Here is a 24,825-nt window from a genome sequence, read left to right on the forward strand (position 1 = left end):
AGAGGGGCTTCGAAGAGGAGAACTCCTCTGTAGCCTAGCCCATGTGTTAGAATAATTTTATTAATTAGTCTGGAGAAGAGAAGGCTGAGAGGGGATTTAAGAAATGTTTATAAATATCTGTGGGCTGGGGGTCAAGAGGGAGGGGACAGGGACAGGCTCTGCTCATTTAAACCCTGGGATAGGACAAGGGACAATGGATGGAAACTCCAGCACAGGAGGTTCCATCATGAGGAGGATCAATTGGAGGAAATTCTTCACTGTGAGGGTCCCAGAGCCCTGGAGCAGGCTGCCCAGAGAGGTTGTGGAGTCTCCTTCTCTGGAGGCTTTCCAGCCTTGTCTGGATGTGTTCCTGTGTGACCTGTGCTGGATTCTGTGGTCCTGCTCTGGCAGGGGGTTGGACTTGATGATCGCCAAAGGTCCCTTCCAACCCCTGACATCCTGTGAGCTGTGATCCTGTGATCCTATGAGTGGCTGAAGTAGGTCCAGAGAAGGGCAAAAAAGCTTAAGAAAGGTTTGGAGAACAGAGCTGGTGAGGAGCAGCTGAAGGACCTGGGGGTGTTTAGTGTGGAGAAAAGGAGGCTGAGGGAAGTCCTCATTGCTGTTTAAAACTCCCAGAAAGGAGGTTGGAGCAAGATGGAGGTTGGATTCTATGGTCCTGCTCTGGAAGGTCTACAGAGGTCCCTTCCAATCCCTAACATCCTCTGAGCCTGAGATACTTTCTCAACAAGTTGCTAAAGGGAACCACTACAATAGTGCAGAAAAGTAAATGTTATTTAGAGATTAATCAAAATCAGGTACACTTAATTTTTTAGCTTACTGAGATTAATTTTTAGGAGTTTCAGTGCCTTTACATGTGAGTAGCTTGAAAATATCACTGAAAAAATACTCATTGGTTCTTCTGTCTTGGTCAGATGTAGTTGCATTTAAAACAGTGGAAAAAAAAAGCCTATGGCTGGTTTCACAAGAGTCCACCAGCTCTGAAGAGCAACAGCTAAAGATAATTATACAATATTCCACTAATTATTTGGAGGTTTCTTTGTCTCTCTGTAACCTCAATAAGTGATTTTGAGGCACTCAGTGCCATGGTTTAGTTGATTAGATGGTGTTGGGTGATAGGTTGGACTTGATGATCTTGAAGGTCTTTTCCAACCTGGTTAATTCTGTGACTCTGTGATCAAGTAACAATTGCATCTAAAAAGCCTGATTTAAATCTTGCCTCAGTGAAGCATTAAAAGTTTAAAATATAAGAATAAGCAATCATTAAAAGAAAAAATTGTATGCAAAAACCCCATAAAAACAAACCCCCAAAAGACTGAACATTGAAACCCAAGGAAAAAAGTATATTCCTTAACCATTTACACCAAAACTTATTAAAACCAAAGGAAACAAATATTTAATAGTTATTAATCAACAACTTTATACCTAGCCAAAGCTGCTCAATTCTGGTTGCAATGGACAAGTTCTAAAAGTTCCAGTAACTCCACAGCATCCATTTCAGACAAGTTTCACCCCAAAAGAAAAGAAAGATGCAATAATTAAAAGAGGTTTTTTGACAGCAATGAAAAAGAAATGACTGAAAAAATGCCCAGATATTAAAATAGAGCAGCAATGTTTTCTGGGAGAGAGAAATTGCCTTTGTTTTCTTCTATGATGAGACATCATTCACTGGAAAAAAAAAATCAAGCACAGAATCACAGAATATCAGAGGTGGGAAGGGACCTCAAAAGATTGTAGAACCCAACAACCTGCCAGAGCAGGAACACATCCAGGTGGGTTTTGAAAGTCTTCAGAGAAGGAGACTCCACAACCTCTCTGGGCAGCCTGCTCCAGGGCTCCAGCACCCTCACAGTAAAGAATTTTTTCCTCATGTTGAGGTGGAACTTCCTGGGTTTCAGTTTGTATCCATTGCTCCTTATCCTATCACAGGACACCACTGAAAAGAGCCTGGCCCCTTCTTGACAGCCACCCCTCAGCTAGTTATAGACATTGATGAGGTCCCCTCTCAGTCTGCTCTTTTCCAGGCTAAACAGCCCCAGGGCTCTCAGTGGTGACTTTTTGAAGCATTTCAGATTTCAACAAGTATTTTGTGCTCTCATAATTCTTCAACTCTTCTCTAAAGGGAGTACATGAGCTTATTGACAGCCTGCATTGTTGCAGGGAGTATAATCTCTGCCTAATGTTTCATTATTTCACCATTTGTTCAACATCTTTGTCACTGACATGGACAGTGGCATTGAGTGCACCCTCAGCAAGTTTGCTGATGACTTGGTGCAGCAGACACCTGGAAGGAAGGGATCCATCCAGAGGGACCTGGACAGGCTGCAGAGCTGAGCACAAGCCAACCTCAGGAGGGTCAACAAGACCAAGGGCAAGGTCCTGCAGCTGGGTCGAGGCAATGCCAAGCACAAATGCAGGCTGGGCAGGGACTGGCTGGAGAGCAGCCCTGAGGAGAGGGACTTGGGGGTGCTGGGGGATGAGAAGCTCAACAGGAGCTGTCAATGTGCACTTGCAGCCCAGAGAGCCAAGCAGAGCCTGGGCTGCAGCAAGAGAAGTGTGGCCAGCAGGGCCAGGGAGGGGATTCTCCCCCTCTGCTCAGCTCTGCTGAGACCCCACCTGGAGTACTGCATCCAGTTCTGGAGCTCCTGTTACAAGAGGGATATGGACATGCTGGAAGGTGTCCAGAGAAGGGCCACCAGGATGAGCAGAGGGCTGGAGCACCTCTCCTGTGAGGACAGATTGAGAGAGTTGGGGCTGTTCTGTCTGAAGAAAAGAAGGCTCTGAGGTGACCTTCTTGTGGCCTTCCAAGATCTGAAGTGGGCTACAAGAAAGCTGGGGAGGGACTTTTTAGGATCTCAGGTAGTGACAGGACTGGGGGGAATGGAATAAAGCTTGAAGTGGGGAGATTCAGGCTGGACATGAGGAAGAAGTTCTTCCCCATGAGAGTGGTGAGAGCCTGGAATGGGTTGTCCAGGGAGGTGGTTGAGGCTCCATCCCTGGAGGTGTTTGCAGCCAGGCTGGATGAGGCTCTGGGCAGCCTGATCTGGTGTGAGGTGTCCCTGCCCATGGCAGGGGGGTTGGAACTGGATGATCCTTGAGGTCCCTTCCAACCCTGACTGATTCTATGATTCTGTGATTACCCAGAGCACTTGGCTCTTATTCAGGAAGACTGTAGGGTAGCCTGGACACAGGCAGTGCATTTCTTATTAAACCTTGCATCATTTAATTGCTTCCAGAATTTGAATAACAATTTTGCACCTTTTAAATACCAAATTCATCTCAGTACCAAACTCATGAATATGAAGAGCGTAGTCTTCATTTTCTTTAGTTTCCTGCTGTGGAATTTCAGGGGAATTCTTTCCTTACTGGTTGGAGTAGGTTGTTGCAAAGCCAGGGAGGAAAAAAAAAGAAGAGAATACAAGGGAAATAAAGCCAGAATACAACAGAATGAGCAGAATACAAGGGGGAAAAAGCCAGAATACAACAGAAAGAACAGAATACAAGGGGAAAAAAAACAGAATGCAACAGAAAGAACAGAATACAACAGAAAGAACAGAATACAAGGGGGAAAAACCAGATTGCAACAGAAAGAACAGAATACAAGGGGGAAAAAACCAGAATACAACAGAAAGAACAGAATACAAGGGGGAAAAAACCAGAATACAACAGAAAGAACAGAATACAAGGGGAAAAAAAAACAGAATACAACAGAAAGAACAGAATACAAGGGGGAAAAAACCAGAATACAACAGAAAGAACAGAACGCAACAGAAAGAATACAAGGGGGGGGGGAAACCCAGAATACAACAGAAAGAATGAGCAGAATACAAGGGGAAAAAACAGAATACAAGGAGAAGAAAAACCCAGAATACAACAGAAAGAATGAGCAGAATACAAGGGGAAAAAAAAAAAACAGAATACAACAGAAAGAACAGAATACAAGAGGAAAAAAAACAGAATACAACAGAAAGAACAGAATACAAGGGGAAAAAACAGAATACAATAGAAAGAACAGAATACAAGGGGAAAAAAACAGAATACAACAGAAAACAGAATACAACAGAAAGAATAGAATACAAGGGGGAAAAAAACCCAGAATGCAACAGAAAGAACAGAATACAAGGGGAAAAAAACAGAATACAACAGAAAGAACAGAATGCAAGGGGGGAAACCAGAATACAACAGAAAGAACAGAATACAAGGAAAAAAACAGAATACAACAGAAAAAATAAGTGTGAGATATGTTGGAGTTAAATGGGAAAATACGACTTTAAAAGGCTAAAGTTTTAATCAGAGTTTTAAAGCCTCTCTCCTTTTGGTTAAGTTAGATCTAGTGGCTCTAATAGCATGGAAGGGCCAAGTTTTGGATGTTGCTGGATGATGTGGAAATTATTTGTGTGAACAACACACAGAAGAAAAATTTGATGTTGTATTATTGTCAAGGGTCAGGGCTGGGCTGGCCACTATATGAGCACCAGAGGGTCTCCAGAACCTCTCTGCCTTCCCAAAGGGAGGAGAAAGGGAGTAAGGGAAAGAAGCTGATGGGATGGGAAAGAAACTAAAAGATGGTTTAATGAAAAAATAATGAAATTAGATAGATTGATTCATAGAAACCAACATAAAACCCAATCCCTGATGGCAATTAGTCACCAGCACCACTGATGCTGTAGCAGAAGTCTCAGACTTGGACCCAACAGCAGGAGGAAAGTAGATTCAGGAACTGGATTCTGGAACTGAATTCAGGAACTGGGTTGGAATTTAAGGTAGAATGGACAGAGTCCTCCTTGGATACCAGACACTGAAGAAGAAGCTTGACCCTAGTGATCCCTAAGCTCTATCCTGAAGTTGACATCCATGGGATGGAATCCCTGGAGCAGGCTGCCCAGAGGGGTCATAGAATCTCCTTCTCTGGAGACTTTCATAACCTACTTGGATGTGCTCCTGTGTGACCAGCTCCAGGTAATCCTGCTCTGATAGGAGGCTGGCCTGGATGGTCTTTGTAGGTGCCATGCAACCCCTGCCATTCTGTGGTTCTGTTCCAGGAAGAATTTTATCAGAGCTGAACTGAATATTTCATGAGAAAACTTGTGAACTTCAGAGCATGGGAAGTGGGGGATAGGGATTCAGAAGCACAATATGCAGACAGAGTCACAGAGATGAGCTGTGCTGGCATCCAGAGTGTGGAACATCATCCTTAGAAGGAGAGCCTGAGGGAGCTGAGGGCTCTGGAGCTTGGAGAGGAGGAGCCTGAGAGGTGACCTCATTGCTGGGGATAAAGATGTGCAGAGGGAGTGCCCAGAGGCTGGAGCCAGGCTCTGCTGGGTGATACCCAATGCCAGTATAAGGGGCAGTGGTGGAAGCTGAGGCAGAGGAAATTCCATGGAAACAGGAGGAAGAATTATTCCCCTGTGAGGGTGACAGAAGGCTGGAAGAAGCTGCCCAGGGGAGTTGTGGAGTATCCCTCTCTGGAGATATTCAAAGCCCACCTGGATGTGTTCCTGTGTGACCCTGCTCTGGCAGGGGGTTGGACTGGATGAGCTTTGGAGGTCCCTTCCAGCCCCTGACACTCTGTGATTCTATGACATAAGAGGAGAAGGTTGCAGGTGAGGCACAGACACCACTGAGCAGAAAAGGGCAGCTGTGCCTGCACAGCAAACAGGCTTCTGCTTCCCTTGGAGTGTCCTCTCAAACCCTCCCTAAGCCAAGCAACTGGCAAGAAGCATTCACTACAGATGGATCAGCAGTAGCTGGTTTAATGCTGTGCAGCTGAATCCATCTGGCACCTAAGTGGTCGATATGGTGTTTGTTAGCTGCTCACCAGATTTTCTTTCCCCCCTCCACACAAAAGCAGGGAAAGAGTTTTCCATGTCCACTAACCACATTCTATAAGCTTTCCTTGTAGCCAAGAGGCTGTTTGAGCAAACTGCTCCCACGCTGCTTCCTTTCCCCCTCACCCTTCTGCTTGTGAGTCACTTTCAGATGCTCTTGCACATTATCTGCACTTCTAAATGGTTGGCAGATTGTTTGGGCTGTGATTGAATTAGGCAGGCACAGGTGGCATCACCTATTGTAAGTTTGTCAATTTTTATGCCTACAGCAGCAGCTGCTCTTTAGCTTTTAATAAGTCAGCAAAGAGGAGAGGGAAAGGATGCTGAGCCCATGAGGTGCATCCCCTCAGTTTGAGAGAGCCAGGCTGTTAGCCATGCCACTGCTCAGTGACAGCCAGCACTCCCCCCTGCTCTCCATGAGGAGATTTGGGGATGAAAGGGTATTAAATCAGCAGCAGGGAAGAAATGCTCTATGGTGTTTGCTTTGCCTGTTCATTTGGGTTTGGTTAATGGCCTAGGAAAATTTACAGAGCTGCATAACCCAGTGTGCTGGTGGAGGGAAGGCTCAGTATCTTAGCACAACAGCAGCACTTTGGAGGCAATAATCCTGAGATTCCAGCACTCTTTTAGCCAACAGAGAAAGGAATTTGCTCAAATTCCCCCTCAACATCCTTCTTTCTCCCCCCCCCCCCCCCACTTCCCCCAACTTCCTTCTCTCTAAACTGGAGAGATTTGGTGGGTGGACTGTGCAGCAAATAAGGAATTGGTTGGATGATCACATCCAAAGGGCAGTGGTCACTGTGGGCTCCCCAGTTCAAGAGGGACAGGAGAGAGTCCAGTGAAGGCTGCAAAGATGGTGAGGGGCCTGGAACATCTCTCTTATGAGGAAATGCTGAGAGACCTGGGAGCATTTAGCATGGGAAAGAGCAGCCTGAGAAAGGATCTGGTCAATGCTCAGTATCTCAGTGCTGGAGATATTCAAGACCTGCCTGGATGTGTTCCTGTGTGACCTGCTGTAGGTGACCCTGCTCTGGCAGGGGGTTGGACTGGATGAGCTTTAGAGGTCCCTTCCAGCCCCTAACATTCTGTGATTCTGTGAAAAATATCTAAAGGGTGGGGGCAAAAGGAGGTGTCTGGGACCTCTTCAGTGGTGCCCAGTGATAGGACAAGGGGCAGTGGGTACCAATTAGAACACAGAAGGATTCACTTGAGCCTAAGGAAAAGCTGCTGTGAGGGTGCTGGAAGACTGGAGCAGGCTGCCCAGAGAAGCTGTGGAGTCTCCTTCTCTAAAGACTTTCCACACCCACCTGGACATTGCATTCTTGTGCAACTTGCTCTAGGTGGACCTGTGTTAGCAGAGGGATTAGGCTGGATGATCTTCAGAGGTCCTGGATACTTTTAAGGCCAGGCTGGATGTGGCTTTGGGCAACCTGCTGTAGCAGAGGGTATCTCTGCCCATGGCAGGAAGGTTGGAGCTAGATGATCCTTGAGGGCCCTTCCAACCCTGACAATTCTGTGATTCTGCCCTCTCCAACTCCTACCATTCTGTGATGCTGTGAGATTCAGCTCAGTGATGACACAACTGTTGCCAGGAATGTAGACTCAGCTAACCCCCCTCAGTTCTGAGAGTCTGCTGCTCTCTGCAGAGAGCAGCACTACCACATGCACCTGTAAGAGCCTGGTTTCCATTTCACATCATGGTAAAAGCAGTAAAAAAAAGGAAGCAAGCACATGATATAGTTGCTGTGAAATTACATTATGAATAATTAACAGGAAATCTCTATTTCCACTGCAATCCATCACAGATTTTTTTTTCTTTTCTTTGGTATAGATAGAACTAGGAGAAAGAAAAAAAAAATAAGAGAGGAGAATAGGGAATACTTCTGGCATAGGACTATCATGCTAGAGTAGATTGGTGGCAAAACTCCAGCAGAAGACTCCAAAAGTCACACTCAGGGGTTTCCTGTTGTAGTTGCCTGAAATACAAAAAGAGGGTTGGGGTTTCGTTTTTTTTTTTTTTTTTTTTCTCAGTAGAACCTTGATCAAAGGCATCAATTCCCTTGCAGTGCTCTCAGGCAAAAAAAAAAAAAAAAAGAAAAAAAAAAAGCAGAGGATGATAATTTCCACCCATGCTCCCAGCATGATAATATATTATGTAAGGGGAGGCTCAGTGGAAAAGAGAAATAATCTTGCAGGATCTAAGCTAGCCTGTAAATACAGCAACACTCCCAGGGAAACTGAGAGCTGAAGACATCCATCTGAGCTATTTAAGATCCAAACACTGACAGCTGGGCAGGCTGGTAGAGGAAAACATTAACTCTTTCAGTTGGGCTTTACTGCAGTTTTAGCTTTCCAAAACTCTAAATGTCAAAAGGAGACATAAAAAGTTCCCTGATTTTAGCCTGAGAGAGTAAAACATCTCCAGAGGGTGTTTCATACAGTGCAGAGAAAGATGTTTAAGACCACAGGGACCTCTCTTGGAGATGACTCTTCCTGCTCTATTCCCCTGCAGAGAAAGCTGTTTAAGACCACTGGGGCCTCTTTTGGAGATGCCTTGCTCTGCTCTTTCAAATAGAACTGGATACCAGTCTGTTGGTTTGAAAGCTTCAGGCAAAAGCCTTCCTATGCCATAAATCAGATTGAATTCATAGTCCACAGATTTGCTGTATCAGCTGGCAGTCTGTCACAGTAGAGATTTGCTCTTATACTTCACCAGCATTTGTCATCGAAGTTTTTCCTGCATTGCTGAAGTAGCAACCTGTGTGTCTCTTTCCCTTTGATGCTTCTTACTTGCTCTTCACAGCTGCATCACTGGCAGAAAAAAAAATGAGTCTACAGCTCTGTAGAATCACACAATCAGAGAAGGCATCAGATTAGCAGGGACCCTCCAAGGTCATCTCATCCAACCCCCATGCAGTCAGCAGGGGCAGCTCCAGCTGGTTCAGGGGACCACCAAATTTGACCTTGAATGACTCGAGAGACAGAGCCTCAATCATATCCCTGAGCAACCTGTTGCAGTGTCTCAAAACTGTCATTGCGAAGAACTTCCTCCTAATACCCAACCTCACTCTGCCCTGCTCCAGCTTCAAACCATTGCCCCTCATCCTATCCCCACAGGCCCTTCTGAACTGTCCCTCCCCAGCCTTCCTGTAGGTCCCCTTCAGACATTAAAATGCAGCACTAAGCTCTCCCTGAAGTCTTCTCTTCTCCAGGCTGAGGAATCCTAACTCTCTCAGGAGTTCTAATGTCTCTGAGCTTTCAGGTACTGGAAGGCTGCTCTAAGGTCTCCCTGGAGAATTCTTTCTCCAGGCTGAGCAGCCCAAACTCCTCATGAGAGACGTGCTCCAGCGCTCAGATCATTTTCCTGGCCTCCTCTGGAACTCATCCAACAGGTCCATGTCCTTCTTGTGCTGGGGGCCCCAAAGCTGGACAAAATACTCCAAGGGAGTAATCCTCTAAAGGGGCCTCAAGTCATAACAAGAACAAGATGACACCAAATAGCTTTTTATACATGGCATAAAATGTTTATATTGTCTCCTGAGTAGCAAAGCAGACTCTCTAGGCTTCTCACCTCAGACTTATAGAATCATAGAATTGTCAGGGTTGGAAGGGACCTCAAGGATCCAACCTCCCTGCCATGGGCAGGGACACCTCACACTACAGCAGGTTGCTCACAGTCACATCCAGCCTGGCTGCAAAAACCTCCAGGGATGAGGCTTCCACCACCTCCCTGGGCAACCTCTTCCAGTGTCTCACCAGCCTCATGGGGAAGAATTTCTTCCTAACATCCAATCTGAATCTCCCCATTTCCAGCTTAGTTCCATTCTCCCCACTCCTGTCACTCCCTGACACTCTAAAAAGTCCCTCCCCAGCTTTGTTGTAGCCCCCTTCAGATCCTGGAAGGCCACAAGAAGGTCTCCTCAGAGTCTTCTTTTCTCCAGACTGAACAACCCCAACTCTCTCAGTCTGTCCTCATGGGAGAGGTGCTTGTTAATGGATTTATTTATTTATTTAATACTCTGTTAAGCAGGATTTTTAAAAGCATGTATGCCTTCAGGTGCACCCCACAAAGGTATTTTTTAGAATAGAAATAACAGTACCTGGCAAGCCAGAAAAGCTAATCCTGGGTAAAGAGGAAGGTGTAAGCAAAATGAGGACACCAACACGTGGAAGAAAATATTTCTAGAGATGCTGAGTCAGAAGAGTGAGAAGTAAAACTCTAAGCTATGTTTAGGTTGAAGCTTGTGAAAGCCATGGCCACAAGATATGATTTCCTGCCATAACAGCTAGTTTTACCTGTTCAGGTAGGAAATGTCTCTGCTCTGGCATTCCAGCAGGTGACAGTAACAGATTCCAATGTCCTCTGCCAGCCTCTGAGGAACTGAGGTCAGGAGAGGTGATTCTATCCCTTCTCTGGTGAGACCCCATCTTGAATACTGCCTCCAGCTCTGGTGTCCCTAGCATAAGAAGGACACAGAGATATTGGAATGAGTCAAGAGGAGGCCACAAAGATGATCCGAGGGCTGGAGCACCACTGCTATGAGGATAGGTTGAGTGAGCTGAGGTCATCCAGACTGGAGAGGAGAAGACTCCAGGGGAGACCTTAGACCTGCCTTCCAATACCTGAAGGGATCCTGCAGGAAGGCTGCAGAGGAACTTTTCATGAGGGTGTCTAGAGACAGGACAAGGGGGAATAGTTTGAAGCTGAGGGAGAGCAGAGTTAGACTGGAGCTGAGGAAGAAATTCTTCCTTACAAGGGTGGTGAGACTCTGGAATGGGTTGTGGATGGCCGCTCCCTGGAGGTGTTCAAGTCCAGGTGGGATGAGTCCTTGGGCAATCAAGTCTAGCTGAGAGGTGTCCCTGCCCATGGCAGGGGGGTTGGAGTAGATGATCTCTGAGGTCCCTTCCATTCTATGATTCTCCACAACCTGCCCATGGACAGCCTGTCAGTGTGCAGGGAACCTCACAAAAGTATATCCAAGCCCCATGGGATCTCTGGCAAACTTCTGAGGTTTTCCCCGCAATGAGCACTGCCTTTTCCTTAAAAGGGGCACTTGTCCTACATAAGTAAGAGTTTCAGCACTTGTGCTCACAGGAAGGGGTTCAGCCCAAGCCCATCACAGCTGTAAGCTGTATTGCTAATACAGAGCAGCCCCTGGCTTCCAGTCTGTCGCTCCTCTTTTGAGTCCCTTCTATCAGATCTGCCAGTGAAGCAGAAAGCTGTCACTGCATGCCACAGCACTTGACTGCTATAACAGACAGGCACATGCTCAATTTGCTTGAGTGTAGTCTGTAAAACCCTCCTGAGATGCTGGCCAGGACTATACTCACACTAATTTAGGAAGGTGGCTAGAGGGAAACCATTCTCAGAAAATCATAACAGTCAAGAAATGAAGAAGTCAAATGGAATCATCCAGTCCATTACTCTCCAAGTGCAGGACAGGGCTCAGAATACATCTCAGCCTTGTTCTGTTTGAAGGATCACCAAGGTTGACACTTCCTTCCTAGGGCTCACCAATTATCCAGTGGGCAGGATGAGCCACATGACTGTCCATGTGTGTCCAGGCACTCACAAGCTAATTCAACTGAGCTTCAGTTCAATTATCTTAGTCAGCATGGCTTTACCAAGGGCAAATCCTGCCTGACAAACCTGGTGGCCTTCAATGACAAGGTGACAACATTAACAGCTGAGGGGAGAGCAGCTGATGTCATTGACCTGGACCTGAGCAAAGCCTCCCACACTGTCCCACACCACATCCTGGTCTCCAAACTGGTGACACATGGGCTTGATGGGTGGACCACCAGATGGATAAGGAACTGGCTTGATGGCTGCACCCAAAGAGTGGCTGGCAATGGCTCCATGTCCCAGTGGAGGCCAGGGACAAGTGGAGTCCCTCAGGGCTCAGTCCTGGGACAAGGCTTGTTCAATATCTTTGTTGGTGCCATGGACAGAGGCATTGAGGGCACCCTCAGCAGGTTTGCTGATGACACCAAGCTGTGTGGTGCAGCAGACAGCTGGAGGGAAGGGATCCATCCAGAGGGACCTGGACAGGCTGCAGAGCTGAGCACAAGCCAACCTCATGAGGTTCAACAAGACCAAGTGCAAGGTCCTGCAGCTGGGTCAGGGCAATGCCAAGCACAAATGCAGGCTGGGCAGGGACTGGCTGGAGAGCAGCCCTGAGGAGAGGGACTTGGGGGTGCTGGGGGATGAGAAGCTCAACAGGAGCTGTCAATGTGCACTTGCAGCCCAGAGAGCCAAGCAGAGCCTGGGCTGCAGCAAGAGAAGTGTGGCCAGCAGGGCCAGGGAGGTGATTCTCCCCCTCTGCTCAGCTCTGCTGAGACCACACCTGGAGTACTGCATCCAGTTCTGGAGCTCCTGTTACAAGAGGGATATGGACATGCTGGAAGGTGTCCAGAGAAGGGCCACCAGGATGAGCAGAGGGCTGGAGCACCTCTCCTATGAGGAGAGACTGAAAGAGTTGGGGCTCTTCAGTCTGAAGAAGAGAAGGCTCTGAGGTGACCTTCTTGTGGCCTTCCAGTATCTGAAGGGGGCTACAGGAAAGCTGGGGAAGGACTTTTTAGGCTATCAGGGAGTGACTTGACTAGGGGGAATGAATAAAGCTGGAAGTGGGGAGATTCAGACTGGATGTGAGGAAGAAGTTCTTCCCCATGAGAGTGGTGAGAGCCTGGAATGGGTTGTCCAGGGAGGTGGTTGAGGTCCCATCCCTAGAGATGTTTGCAGCCAGGCTGGATGAGGCTCTGGCCAGCCTGCTGTAGTGTGAGGTGTCCCTGCCCATGGCAGGGGGGTTGGAACTGGATGATCCTTGTGGTCCCTTCCATCCCTGACTGACTCCATGATTCTATGATCTCGGATTAGCTACCAGCTCCAAACATGTATAGGCAGTTAAGGTGCCTCAAGTGATCTGCCAGAGTTTGCCAGTGGACCGAAGCCCTGATAAAAGCAACTCTCACAGCTGGATTTTCCTGACGACATTTTATTGTCTTACCTTTGTTTGTTCTACAAGGTGAGATTAAAGAGATGGTTGTGAAGGTTTGCAGATCTCTCTGTCTCTCAAACTCTGATCAGCCCTAGCCATTTGTCTGGAGAAGAGGCTAAGGGGAGACCTCATTGCTCTCTACAGCTCCCTGAAAGAAGGTTAGAGAAAGGTCGGTGTCAGTCTCTTCTCCCCAATATCTGGTGATACGACAAGAGGAAATGACCTGAAATCATGCCAGGGAAGGGTTAGTTTGAAGAGTAGGAAAAATTTCTTTGCTGCAAGAATGGTCAGGGATTGGAACAGGTTGCCCAGGGGGTCCCCATCCCTGCAGGTGTTCAGGGAATGTGTGGATATGGCACTTGGGGACATGGTTTAGTGGCCATGGTTATCTTAAGTTCATGGACAGACTTGCTGAACTTAGAGATCTTATCCAATCAGAACAATTCTGTGATTCTATGCCCAGCTCTGCTAACACACTGGGCTTCAGTCCTGAATCCCATTATTTTCTGCAAGGTATTTTAATGAATTCATAATTGATAAACCCTGAGAACTTCCACAGAGGATTAACACTTCTCCCAGCAGCAAAGAGAAGGAGCAGAGATAAAAACAGGACATGAGCATCATTTTAGTGAGTGTGCTGAGCACATCAATTCCTTTCCAAATGCAAACAGATAGTTAGCCAAAATTATAGGCTGATAATGTTTTTTTTGTTTTTTTTTTTTGTTGCAGAAGACCTCTAAGATCATGGATGTTGCAGTGTGGTGGGTTGAAATGTCCCTCCCACATTAAGCACAGCAGGCTAGCTCAGTTCAGAAGCAAATGAGGCTGTATTTACAAGCAAAACTACAGTCTACAATGGAATGCAATGGATATGTACAAAATAGACAGGATTTACAATATTTACAGATATGTACAATTAACAGAAACAGTAGAAAACCCTCCTGGCAGAAGCCAGGAAAACTTCCCTCCTGCCTCCCACCTTCCCTGCCTTCCTCAGACCCCCCTGGCAGAAGGAAGAAAGCCAAGAAGCAGAGAGGTTGTTAGAACTTAGCTTTTTAAGGTCAGAGTGCCAGTGTGTTGTCTTCCAAAGCAAAGCCAGAAGAGAAACACAGACTGCCCAGCAGAGAAACACCAGACAGACAGACAGACTGAACAATGTTTTGATGAGTATTAAATCATGAACATTTCTCTCTCTCCAATGGAGTGTTTAGAATAATCCTTATTTTGCTTCTTTACACCCAGCTGTGATTTATTTACATTCTTTTACTTTTCTGCTCGCACTCTGTGAAAAGAAATTAAAGGCACAGCCTTAAAACCACCACAATGGAATCCAACCCAACCCCACCATGGCCATCAAAGCATGTCCCCAAGTGCCATGGCCACACTTTTCTTGAACACTTCCAGGTGTGGTGACTCCACCACCTCCCTGAGCAATCTATTCCAGTGCCTGACCCATTTGGCAGTGGTTGCATGGAAGCTCTTCTCTCTTGATCTGAACTGCAAAGGACCACAAGTAAAGGAATAAAAGAAGAAAACATCCTCTGATGAATTTAGAAGCACAGCCCCAGCTGATTTTTGGGAAGATGATTTCCATTTAAATCAATATTTTTTTTCTTATGGAAAGCACAGTTTCTGCTGAAGTCTTCCACACCACAAACATTTCTCAGATGTACTTTTTTCCCCCTGCAAAATATTGTTAGGTTTTTAAAGATGACAGTATTGCTTCTGCTGAAAGTCAGGCATCATGACTTTGCTGTCTTTATCAAAACAGCAGTCACTTGCTCAACCTGAAAGTTCAATAAATAATTTCTTTTCAATAGCAGTGCCAGAAAACAAATTATTGACTGACTGCAAAGAACAAAAAAGTGAGTTTTGAAAACCCAAATGCTTTGCTCCCAGTTTTCTCTCTGTTCTCTTCAAAAGGCAGCAGTTCATTGCAACAAGGAAAAAAAAAAAAAAAAAAAAGAGCAATGGCACTAGGAAATAACAGTGTTGGTAAATTGCTCCTGAAAGGAAATCTTCACTATTTTCAATGCAGAGTTGAATAAATCAGGCAAAAAAATGTAAATATTTTGGTATTATGCAAATATTTGGTAGCAAATATCTGGTAAACTGAGTAAAATTTCATTATAAAAAAGGAAGTTGTAGAGGGTACTGCTGGTTTCTAACAACTAGGAATCTATATCACAGAATCACAGAGTGTTAGGGGCTGGAAGGGACCCCAAAAGCTCATCCAGTCCAAGCCCCCTGCCAGAGGAGGGTCATCTAGAGCAGATCACACAGGGACACATACAGACAGGTCTTGAATATCTCCAGAGAGGGAGACTCCACACCCCAGAACAGAATACAGAATCCTAGAATCATACAATTGTTTGGGTGGGAAAAGCCCTCCAAGATCACTGAGTCCAAGCATCAACCCAGCACCACCATGGCCACTAAACCATGTCCCCAAGTGCCATCTTCACACATTTCCTGAACACCTCCAGGCATGGGGACTCCACCACCTCCCTGGGCAGCCTGTGCCAATCCCTGACAACTCTTGCAGCAAGGAAATATTTCCTCATCTCCAACCTAACCCTCCCCTGGCACAATTTCAGGCCATTTCCTCTCCTTCTATCACCAGTTACTGGGGAGAAAAGACCAACCCCCACCTTATTCTAACCTTCTTTTAGGGAATTGCAGAGAGCAATGAGGTCTCCCCTCAGCCTCCTCTTCTCCAGACTAAGCAACCCCAGTTCCCTCAGCTGCTCCTCACCAGCCATGGTCTCCAGACCCTTCGGCTTTGTTGCCTTTCTCTGGGCATCCTCCAGTCCCTCAATGTCCTTCCTGTAGTGGGGATGTAAAACTGGGCCTGGTACTCAAGGTGCAGCCCCAGCAATGCTGAGTACAGGGGCACCATCACTGCCCTGTGTGATGACACAGAGAGCTTACTAAATGTAGGGAGAAGTTAAGGGTACAAGATCCATGTCACTTAGTTTGCTCCATGAGCTCTCTGCTGTTCTTAGGAGGTCATTAAAACACCATACCAGTAAATACCAGAAGGTACTTAGCAGAGCAAGGCCAACCACATCCTGGGCTACAGCAAGAGAAGTGTGGCCAGCAGGACCAGGGAGGGGATTCTCCCCCTCTGCTCCTCTCTGCTCAGACCACACCTGGAGCTCTGTGTCCAGTTCTGGAGTGTCTGTTACAGGAAGGATCTGGAGGTGCTGGAAGGTGTCCAGAGAAGGACCACGAGGATGAGCAGAGAGCTGGACTGAGAGAGTTGGGGTTGTGCAGTCTGGAGAGGAGAAGGCTCTGAGGAGACCTTCTTGTGGCCTTCCAGTATCTGAAGGGGGCTCCAAGAAAGCAGGGGAGGGACTTTTTAGGGTGTCAGGGAGTGATAGGACTGGGGGGAATTTTGGGAATTCTGTGAGGGGTTCTGTATGCTTTAGGATGTTCTTTTCCACTATGCTTTGTAGTTTGTAGTTTCTCTGTAGCTTCACCAATTGCTTTTCCATTTAAACTTTCCATCACTCTCCAATCCGTTTGTGTGTGTCGTTCTTTTGTCCCTTTCGGGGCAAGAGATGTTCTGGCTGGCCTCAAACCAGCACAATGTGAGACTTGTGTGCAACTTTCAGAGGATGGAAGCAGGTAACACATCACCATGGGGCATAAGCAATATATTCTTCAGTCTTTCAAACAGGATATTCCATCCAGTGCAGCAGCAGCAGCACTAGCAGGGAGAGAAGGGTGCATTCAAAGAGCGAATCTCCTCTTCTATAGATTGTTTTGAAAGATTCTCCAAAGATGTTTGTTCTGCTTCCTTCCTCTCTGTTAATTTGAAATATTTGCAGTGAAGTCCTCTCAAAAGGGAGTAATTCTTCAGCAGTATTTGTTTGCCAGGTAATTTTGACAATGAAGTCATCAGGTCTGGCAGAAAGGGATCTGGGGGTTCTAATGGACAAGAAACTGCATATGAACCAGCAGTGTGCCCAGGTGGCCAAGAAAGCCAAAGGCATCCTGGCTGGGATCAGAAATGCTGTGTCCAGCAGGAGCAGGGAGGGGATTGTGCCCTGGGACTCAGCTCTGGGGAGGCCACACCTGGAGTGCTGGCTTCAGTTTTGGGCAGCTCAATCCAAGAGAGATGTGGAGGGGCTGGAGCCAGGGCAGAGGAGGGCAAGGAAGCTGTGAAGGCTCTGAGAATAAATCTGATGAGGAGAGACTGAAGGAGCTGGGGATGGTTGGTGTGAATAAGAGGAGGCTTGGGGGAGACCTCATTGCTATCTACAACTCCCTGAAAGGAGGTTGTGGAGAGGCTGCTGCTGGTCTCTTCTCACAGGTAATTAGTGATAGAAAAGAAGAAATGGCCTCAAGCTGCAGCTGGGTAGGTTTAGGCTGGACATTAGGAAGAAAAATTTCCCAGCAAGAGTGGTCAGGGATTGGAATGTGCTGCCCAGGGAGGTGGTGGAGTCACCAACCCTGGAGGTGTTTTAAAGGAGGTTTGGATGTGGTGCTTGGGGCTATGGTTTAGGGGTGAACCTTGTAGAGTAGGATTCTGGGTTGGACTTGGTGGTCCTGAGGCTCCTTTCCAACCTGCATGTTTCTGGGATTCTGTGTTTTAAGAAAGTGCAGAGGGAATGGATCCATAGGAAGGAGCTTTCTGGCACCTGCACAGCAAAGCAACAGACAAATGGAAGTGACAGGCTGTAGTCACTGACATCACTCACCTCCTTCCCACTGTGCTGATGAGGCAATAAATAAAAGCTGTGCAGAAGAATCTCATCCCTGTGGCCTTAAATTAGCTTTTGCTAGAGCCCTCTGAAACCTGTGGCTTGAGGATTTCATTGTTATTTCATCTCTTTTGGAGCCTCAGCACCATCTAACTGGATCTGACCCAATAAGCAAATAGTCCAGAAAACTAATCACTCCTGCAGCACCAGATGTTTCCTGAAGCCCCTAGACAAAGCAGGTGGGGAGTAATCCCTCTGCCTCTGCTGCTCTCTGCCTGCTCTATTCAAGCAGTAAAAGACTACTTCATGACACCAAGCATGAGATTGTTATACACCTCTAGCAGTGATTTTTTTTTGTCCCTGGGATGAGTTATTTGATGCTAAGTATCTTTGCTAACAGCACAGCAAAGAAAGTCACATTTTCTGTGAGGGACTTGGGTTGTTTTCCTCCTTTCCCTTCCCAGCTATTTTGTGAACAGTTGATTTGCCACCCAGTCAGAAATACACTCATGTGGTGGAACTGCAAATGCAGTGATCAAAGGAGAACAGCAGTGTTTTCTGTAATCCAGGTTTCCTGTGGACCTCTGCCAATTGCCCACTGAGCTGCCTTTCCCTGGAGAGCTGTCAAATGAGCAAGGTGGCCAAGTGATGACAAGTAAATGCCACTTCATATTCATCCATCCTCACTCCAAAGGCCTGATCCAGTGGCCAGTGAAATCAGGGCTACAGCTCTCATTAATTTCAGCTCATGTTGAATTGGGCTCTCTGATTAAACTGTAGATATTTTAAGCTCAAGTGTATTGTTACAGGGAAACTGAACCAGGAATCCAACTTTCCAAGTGCAGAGAGATCCATCCAAGTGCTAAGTGCTGCATTTTGTCCTTGAGATAACAAAAGATGACTGTGCTTGGCAATGATGGCAGGATGCACTTCACAGAACTAAGCTCTTGGTTCTGTAAACAGATTTCATTCTGAGAGCCACAGTCCAAGAGCTACACCAGGGAGCTTGAGACAGGTCAGACAGAGAAAACATCATAAAGATAGAATCAGAGAATTGTTTCAGTTGGAAAAGCTCTCCAAGATCATTCAGTCCAACCTTCAACCTAAGATCACCATGGCCATCAAGCCATATCCAGAAGTGCCATGTCCACAGGTTTCTTGAACTAACCACTTGGAAAAGGAAACCTGTTTTTCACCTGGAGTCCTGTGGCCAGTTCTGGGCTTCTCAGTTTAAGAAGGATGTTGAGATGCTTGAAGGTGTTCAGAGAAGGGCAACAAGACTGGGGAGGGGTCTGGAGCACAGCCCTGTGAGGAGAGGCTGAGGGAGCTGGGGGTGTTTAGCCTGGAGAAGAGGAGGCTCAGGGCAGACCTCATTGCTCTCTACAACTACCTGAAGGGAGGTTGTAGCCAGGTGGGGGTTGGGCTCTTCAACCAGGCAAGCAGTGACAGAAGGAGAGGACACAGTCTCAAGCTGCACCAGGGGAGGTTTGGGCTGGGTGTGAGGAAGGAATTCTGCCCAGAAAGAGATTTGCCATTGGGATGTGCTGCCCAGGGAGGTGGTGAAGTCACCATCCCTGAGAGTGTTTAAAACAAGCCTGGCTGAGGCACTCAGTGCTGTGGGTTAGTTGATTAGATGGTGTTGGGTGATAAGTTGGGCTTGATGATCTTTGAGGTCTTTTCCAAGCTGGTTAATTCTGTGATTCTGTGAAATGCTGACTATTTTGTGGGCCTGCCTACCTAGCCCAGTCTTTCTCTTCAAAATAAAGTTTTCTGCTTACAGTATGATCAAAACAATTTGTCCTGCCAGAGAGAAAAAAAAACTAAACACAAAAAAACAAACAAAAACACACACACAAAAAAACCCCAAACAAAGAAACAAAAAAATGCCAGGGTCCTTTGGTTTTTGCAGTCCTCTGTCTGTTGCATCACAATGAAATGTTATTTAAAGTTCCCACGATTTAAAGCTCTGCAAAGGAGCAGAAGTAGCATTTGAGATCATGTACCAAACAGCAGAAACAACCAGCAGGCAGCACTGCTTTTGTCATCCCTCCAAGAAGCAGATCAATCATAAAAATAGGCTTCGGGTTTTTTTTATGGATAGCTCTGGCTGTAATTTATTTGGATATAAAAATCCATGTTTGTGTCAGGCAGTGGGGCAGAGGCACTTCTTATGCAGAGCATACAAACTAGAGGACGTAATCTGGAGACTTTCAAGATCCATCTGGATGTGTTCCTGTGTGAGCTGTGCTGGATTCTATGGTCCACCTCTGGCAGGGGGGGTTGGACTGGAAGATCTGCAGAGGTCCCTTCCAACCCCTAACATCCTGTGAGCCTGGGATCTGGGTCTCATCATGGGGAAGCACTCAGCTCTAGTATGGGCCATACCTCTTCTTCATCCAATACTTCTTAAGGGAGACATCAATGCTAGCAGTAAAAGGAAGGTAGATTTGCAACAATTCAGATCACTGTTTCCACAAGGTACTTGGTGAGCAGTACAGACCTAAGGCTTCTGGAAAACAGAAAGTCCATAACTCTGGTTAGTTCTGCCCTGAGATACTTCCAGACCTGTGCCCAGTTCTGGAGCTCCTATTACAAGAAGGATCTGGAAGTGCTGGAAGGTGTCCAGAGAAGGGCCATGAGGATGAGCAGAGGGCTGGAGCTGCTCTGCTCTGAGGACAGCCTGAGAGAGTTGGGGTAGTGCAGGCCGGACAGGAAAAGGCTCTGAGGAGACCTTCTTGTGGCCTTCCAGTATCTGAAGGGGGCTACAAGAAAGCTGGAGAGGGACTTTTTAGGGTGTTAGGACTCAGGGGGGGAATGGAGCAAAACTAGAAGTGGGGAGATTCAGATTGGATGTTAGGAAGAAGTTCTTCCCCTTGAGAGTGGTGAGACACTGGCAGAGGTTGCCCAGGGAGGTGGTGGAAGCCTCATCCCTGGAGGTTTTTGCAGCCAGGCTGGAGGTGGCTGTGAGCAACCTGCTCTGGTGTGAGGTGTCCCTGCCCATGGCAGGGGGCTTGGAACTGGGTGATCCTTGAGGTCTCTTCCAACCCTGACAATTCTGTGATTCTATGATTTTCCCATCCCTTTCCTTGTCTTCCTCTGCCACATTTTTTTTCTGTGATGATTCATTTATAATCTCTCCTCAAAAATTCACACAATCATTTCAGTTGGAAAAGGCCTTTAAGATCATCCAGTTCAACCATTCCCTAACCCAACAAAAGCTATGTACCCCAGCACTACATCTCTGCCTCTTTTCAACACCTGCAGGGATGGGGAGTCAACCACCTTCCTGAGGAACCTGTTTGAGAGTTCTTTCAGTCAAGAAGTTTCTTCTAATGTCCAACCTGAACCTGCCCTGCTGCAAAATGAAGCCATTTCCTCTCCTCCTGTCACTTGTTACTAGGGGAAAGCGACCAACCTCTGTCTTGCTCCAACCTCCTCTCTGGGAGTTTTAAAGAGCAATGAGGACTTCCCTCAGCCTCCTTTTCTCCAGAGTAAACATCCCCAGGTCCTTCAGCTGCTCCTCACCAGCCCTGTTCTCCAAACCCTTCCTCAGCTTTTTTTGCCCTTCTCTGGACCTGCTCCAGCCCCTCACAGGATCACAGGATCACAGCTCACAGGATGTTAGGGGTTGGAAGGGCCCCAAATAGATCTTCCAGTCCAGAGCAGGACCAGAGAATCCAGCACAGGTCACACAGGAACACATCCAGATAGGGCTGGAAAGTCTCCAGAGAAGGACACTCCACAACCTCTCTGGGCAGCCTGCTACAGGGCTCTGTGACCCTTAGAGTAAAGAAGTTCCTCCTTGTGTTGAGGTGGAACCTCCTGTGCTGCAGCTTACATCCATTGCTCCTTCTCCAATCACATTCCCTCAATGTCTTCCATGCAGTCAGGGCCCAAAACTGAACTCAGTACTCAAGGCATAGCCTCCCTGGTGCCCAGTACAGGGAATTTTATCAACCATCCTGCTACACAGGTTTTTATAACTTAAAATAAACCCCACACTTCCTAACCCTGTAAGTAGGGCTTGGTGTTACTAAGGCAGAAAGACAGATGAAATCACAGAATCATGGAATCATAGAATCAGTCAGGGTTGGAAGGGACCTCCAGGATCTTCCAGTTCCAACCGCCCTGCCATGGGCAGGGACACCTCACACTACAGCAGGTTGCTCACAGCCACATCCAGCCATGTTTTTTAACATCCCAGTGCTCTGAATCTTCCAAATCAGTTCCTAAATATTGTTCCTGTCTCAGCATTTTGCCAAGTGAAGCTAAACAAGAAATGTTGCTGAGGCAACCCTACAGACAATAACAATTGTGTCTGAACTTCAGCTGTAGAGTTATGATTCTGAAAATACAAAAAGGTCACCCAGGGAAAGGTTTGCAGACAGAATTCAATACCACTATTGCTCCTGTCTTCAAAAATATCATTTAAGAGTTTTCTTTTACTTTCCTGATAAAATGCTTTTTTATTAGTGCTGACTAACTTCATTTCAGTTCTATTTGTTAACACAGAGTTCTTTGCTATTTGTTTTATTTATGGATTGGTTAGACTCCATAAGCCAGACTGTCCCTTCTTATAGAGCAAAGTCTTTCACAGAATCACAGAATTGTCAGGGTTGGAAGGCACCTCAAGGATCATCCAGCTCCAACCCCTGCCATGGGCAGGGACACCTCACACTACAGCAGGTTGCTCACAGCCACATCCAGCCTGGCTGCAAAAACCTCCAGGGATGAGGCTTCCACCACCTCCCTGGGCAACCTGTGCCAGTGTCTCACTACCCTCATGGGCAAGAACTTCTTCCTCACATCCAATCTGAATGTACCTACTTCCAGCTTTATTCCATTCCCCCCAGTCCTGTCACTACCTGATAGCCTAAAAAGTCCCTCCCCAGCTTTCTTGTAGCCCTCTTCAGATACTGGAAGGCCACAAGAAGGTCTCCTGGGAGCCTTCTCTTCTCCAGATGCACAACCCCAACTCTCTCAGTCTGTCCTCACAGCAGATCAGCTCCAGCCCTCTGCTCATCCTCATGGCCCTTCTCTGGACACCTTCCAGCACCTCCAGATCCTTCTTGTAACAGAGGCTCCAGAACTGGACACAGAGCTCCAGGTGTGGTCTGAGCAGAGAGGAGCAGAGGGGGAGAATCCCCTCCCTGGCCCTGCTGGCCACACTTCTCTTGCTGTATATGTTTATTGCCTTTTATATTTAGTTTATGTCTGTATTCAATCTCCTTGTGCAAGTATTATTTTCATTTACCTGCCAAGTACCTGTGGTTATTTACCCTTTTTGGGGGAAAATTCCACATTCTCTCTGGTGTAAAACCAGCACAAGCTTCTCATTTGAATCACCATGTGGTGATAAATTAATTCCTCTGATCTAAGATTCTTTACAGATTGAATAGACATTTTTTTTTTCCCACAGTGATCTGTTGAGCTCTTTCTCCCAATAGGTCTTAGGGTTTCTCTTTTTACAGACAGTGAAATCATTATCTCTAATGAGCTCCCCACTGTTTGTTTTCTGTAGTGTGCAGGCTTTCTGGAACACACAAAAGAAACCAAAACCAAACCAAAACAAACCAAAACCAAAACAAAAAACGAAAACCAAACAAAACAAAAGAAAACCAAAAGGAAAATGAAAACCAAACCAAACAAAACCAAAACCAAAACAAAAATAAAAACAAAACAAAAACTAAAACAAAACAAACAAAAAAAAAAACAACAAAAAACTCCCAAACAAAAACAAATTCAAAACCAAACCAAACCAAACCAAACCCAAACAAAAATAAAACCAAACAAAACCAAAACCAACCAAAAATAAAACCAAACAAAACCAAAACCAAATCCCGTTTATTTTACTCCCTCAAATTACTGGGTTGTGCCTAAAGTGCTGCCTTTGTAATTTGGTTTGAATGCCTAAAAATAACCTGCTGAAGCAGCATGGGTTAAGGTACCCAGGGCATCAGGAATTAGAGATTTTCAGCCTCTTTACCTTTGCTCTGCCACTGACTCACCAGGAGTCACTTCCCCTCTCAGACACCTCTAAAACAGATGGGCATTGATTTTCCATCTCATGCACACAGCACCTTGAAGACCAAAAGGCCTGGACACTTTTGCTATTCCATTGCAGGATTTGGTTTATTTTGTTTGCAATCCCACAGCTCATCCAGCCTGCAGGAAGGGACTTGTTAAACTGTGATAAAAGGTTTACACCTCACTCCCTGCTCCTTTGGTTTGAATGCTAAAAAAAATAACCTGCTGAAGCAGCAGGTTCAAAGTAACCAGGAAGGTCAGGAATTGTTAGGTATTAGGTGATAGGTTGGACTTGATGATCTCTGAGGTCTTTTCCAACCTGGTTGATTCTGTGATTCTGTGATTCTGTGAATTAGGGACTCTAGGATAAAGATCTTTGCTCTGCCACTGACTCATCAAGTCAGCTCCCATCTCAGGGGCAACTAGAAGGACGAGTGAGGTGTTTCTCCCCTTCTACTCTCCTTCTGTGAGACCCCACCTGCAGTACCATATCCAGTCCTGGTGCCCCCGGCACCAGAGGGACATGGAGCTGCTGAAGTGGGTCCAGAGGAGACCACAGAGATGATCAGACGGATGGAGCATCTCCCTTCTGGGGACAGGATGAGAGAGTTTGAGCTGTTTAGCCTAGAAAAGACTCCAGGGAGATCTTAGAGCATCTTTCTAGTACCTCAAGAGGCTACAGGAGAGCTGGGGAGGGACTTTTGACAAGGGCTTGGAGCGATAGGATGAGTGGCAATGGATTGAACCTTGAGGAGAGGAGATTTAGACTGGAGATTAGGAAGAAAATTTGGACAGTGAGAGTGGAGAGACACTGGAGCAGATTGTCCAGGGAGGCTGTGACTGCCTTCTCCCTGGAGGTGTTCAAGGCCAGGCTGGATGATGCCTTGAGCAACCTGGGCTGGTGGGAGGTGTCCCTGCCCATGGCAGAGGGTTGGAACTGGATGAGCTTTAATTCCTTTGCAACCCAAATCCTTCAATGATGAATCTGTGATTTTGGAAATCATTCAGTGGACTTTGGTTGTAATCTAAAACTATCTGAGACCACATAAAAAGCCCTCTGGAGGCATCAGGCTCTCAGAGAGCCAACATGACTGTCCTTTGAAATGTTTCTGGTACAATAATGCCATCCACTCACTCCTGTCCACAGCATGGGAAATCTCCAGATCACTGAGATAAGAGTGAGCTCTAACCACTGTGAAATTTTAATCCTGAAAGCCAAAAAGCAAGATGGGAACTAACAAAGCAACACAATGCCATGGGACTATG

Source organism: Indicator indicator, chromosome 23 (assembly GCF_027791375.1).
Source record: "Indicator indicator isolate 239-I01 chromosome 23, UM_Iind_1.1, whole genome shotgun sequence".
Taxonomy (NCBI): Eukaryota; Metazoa; Chordata; class Aves; order Piciformes; family Indicatoridae; genus Indicator; species Indicator indicator.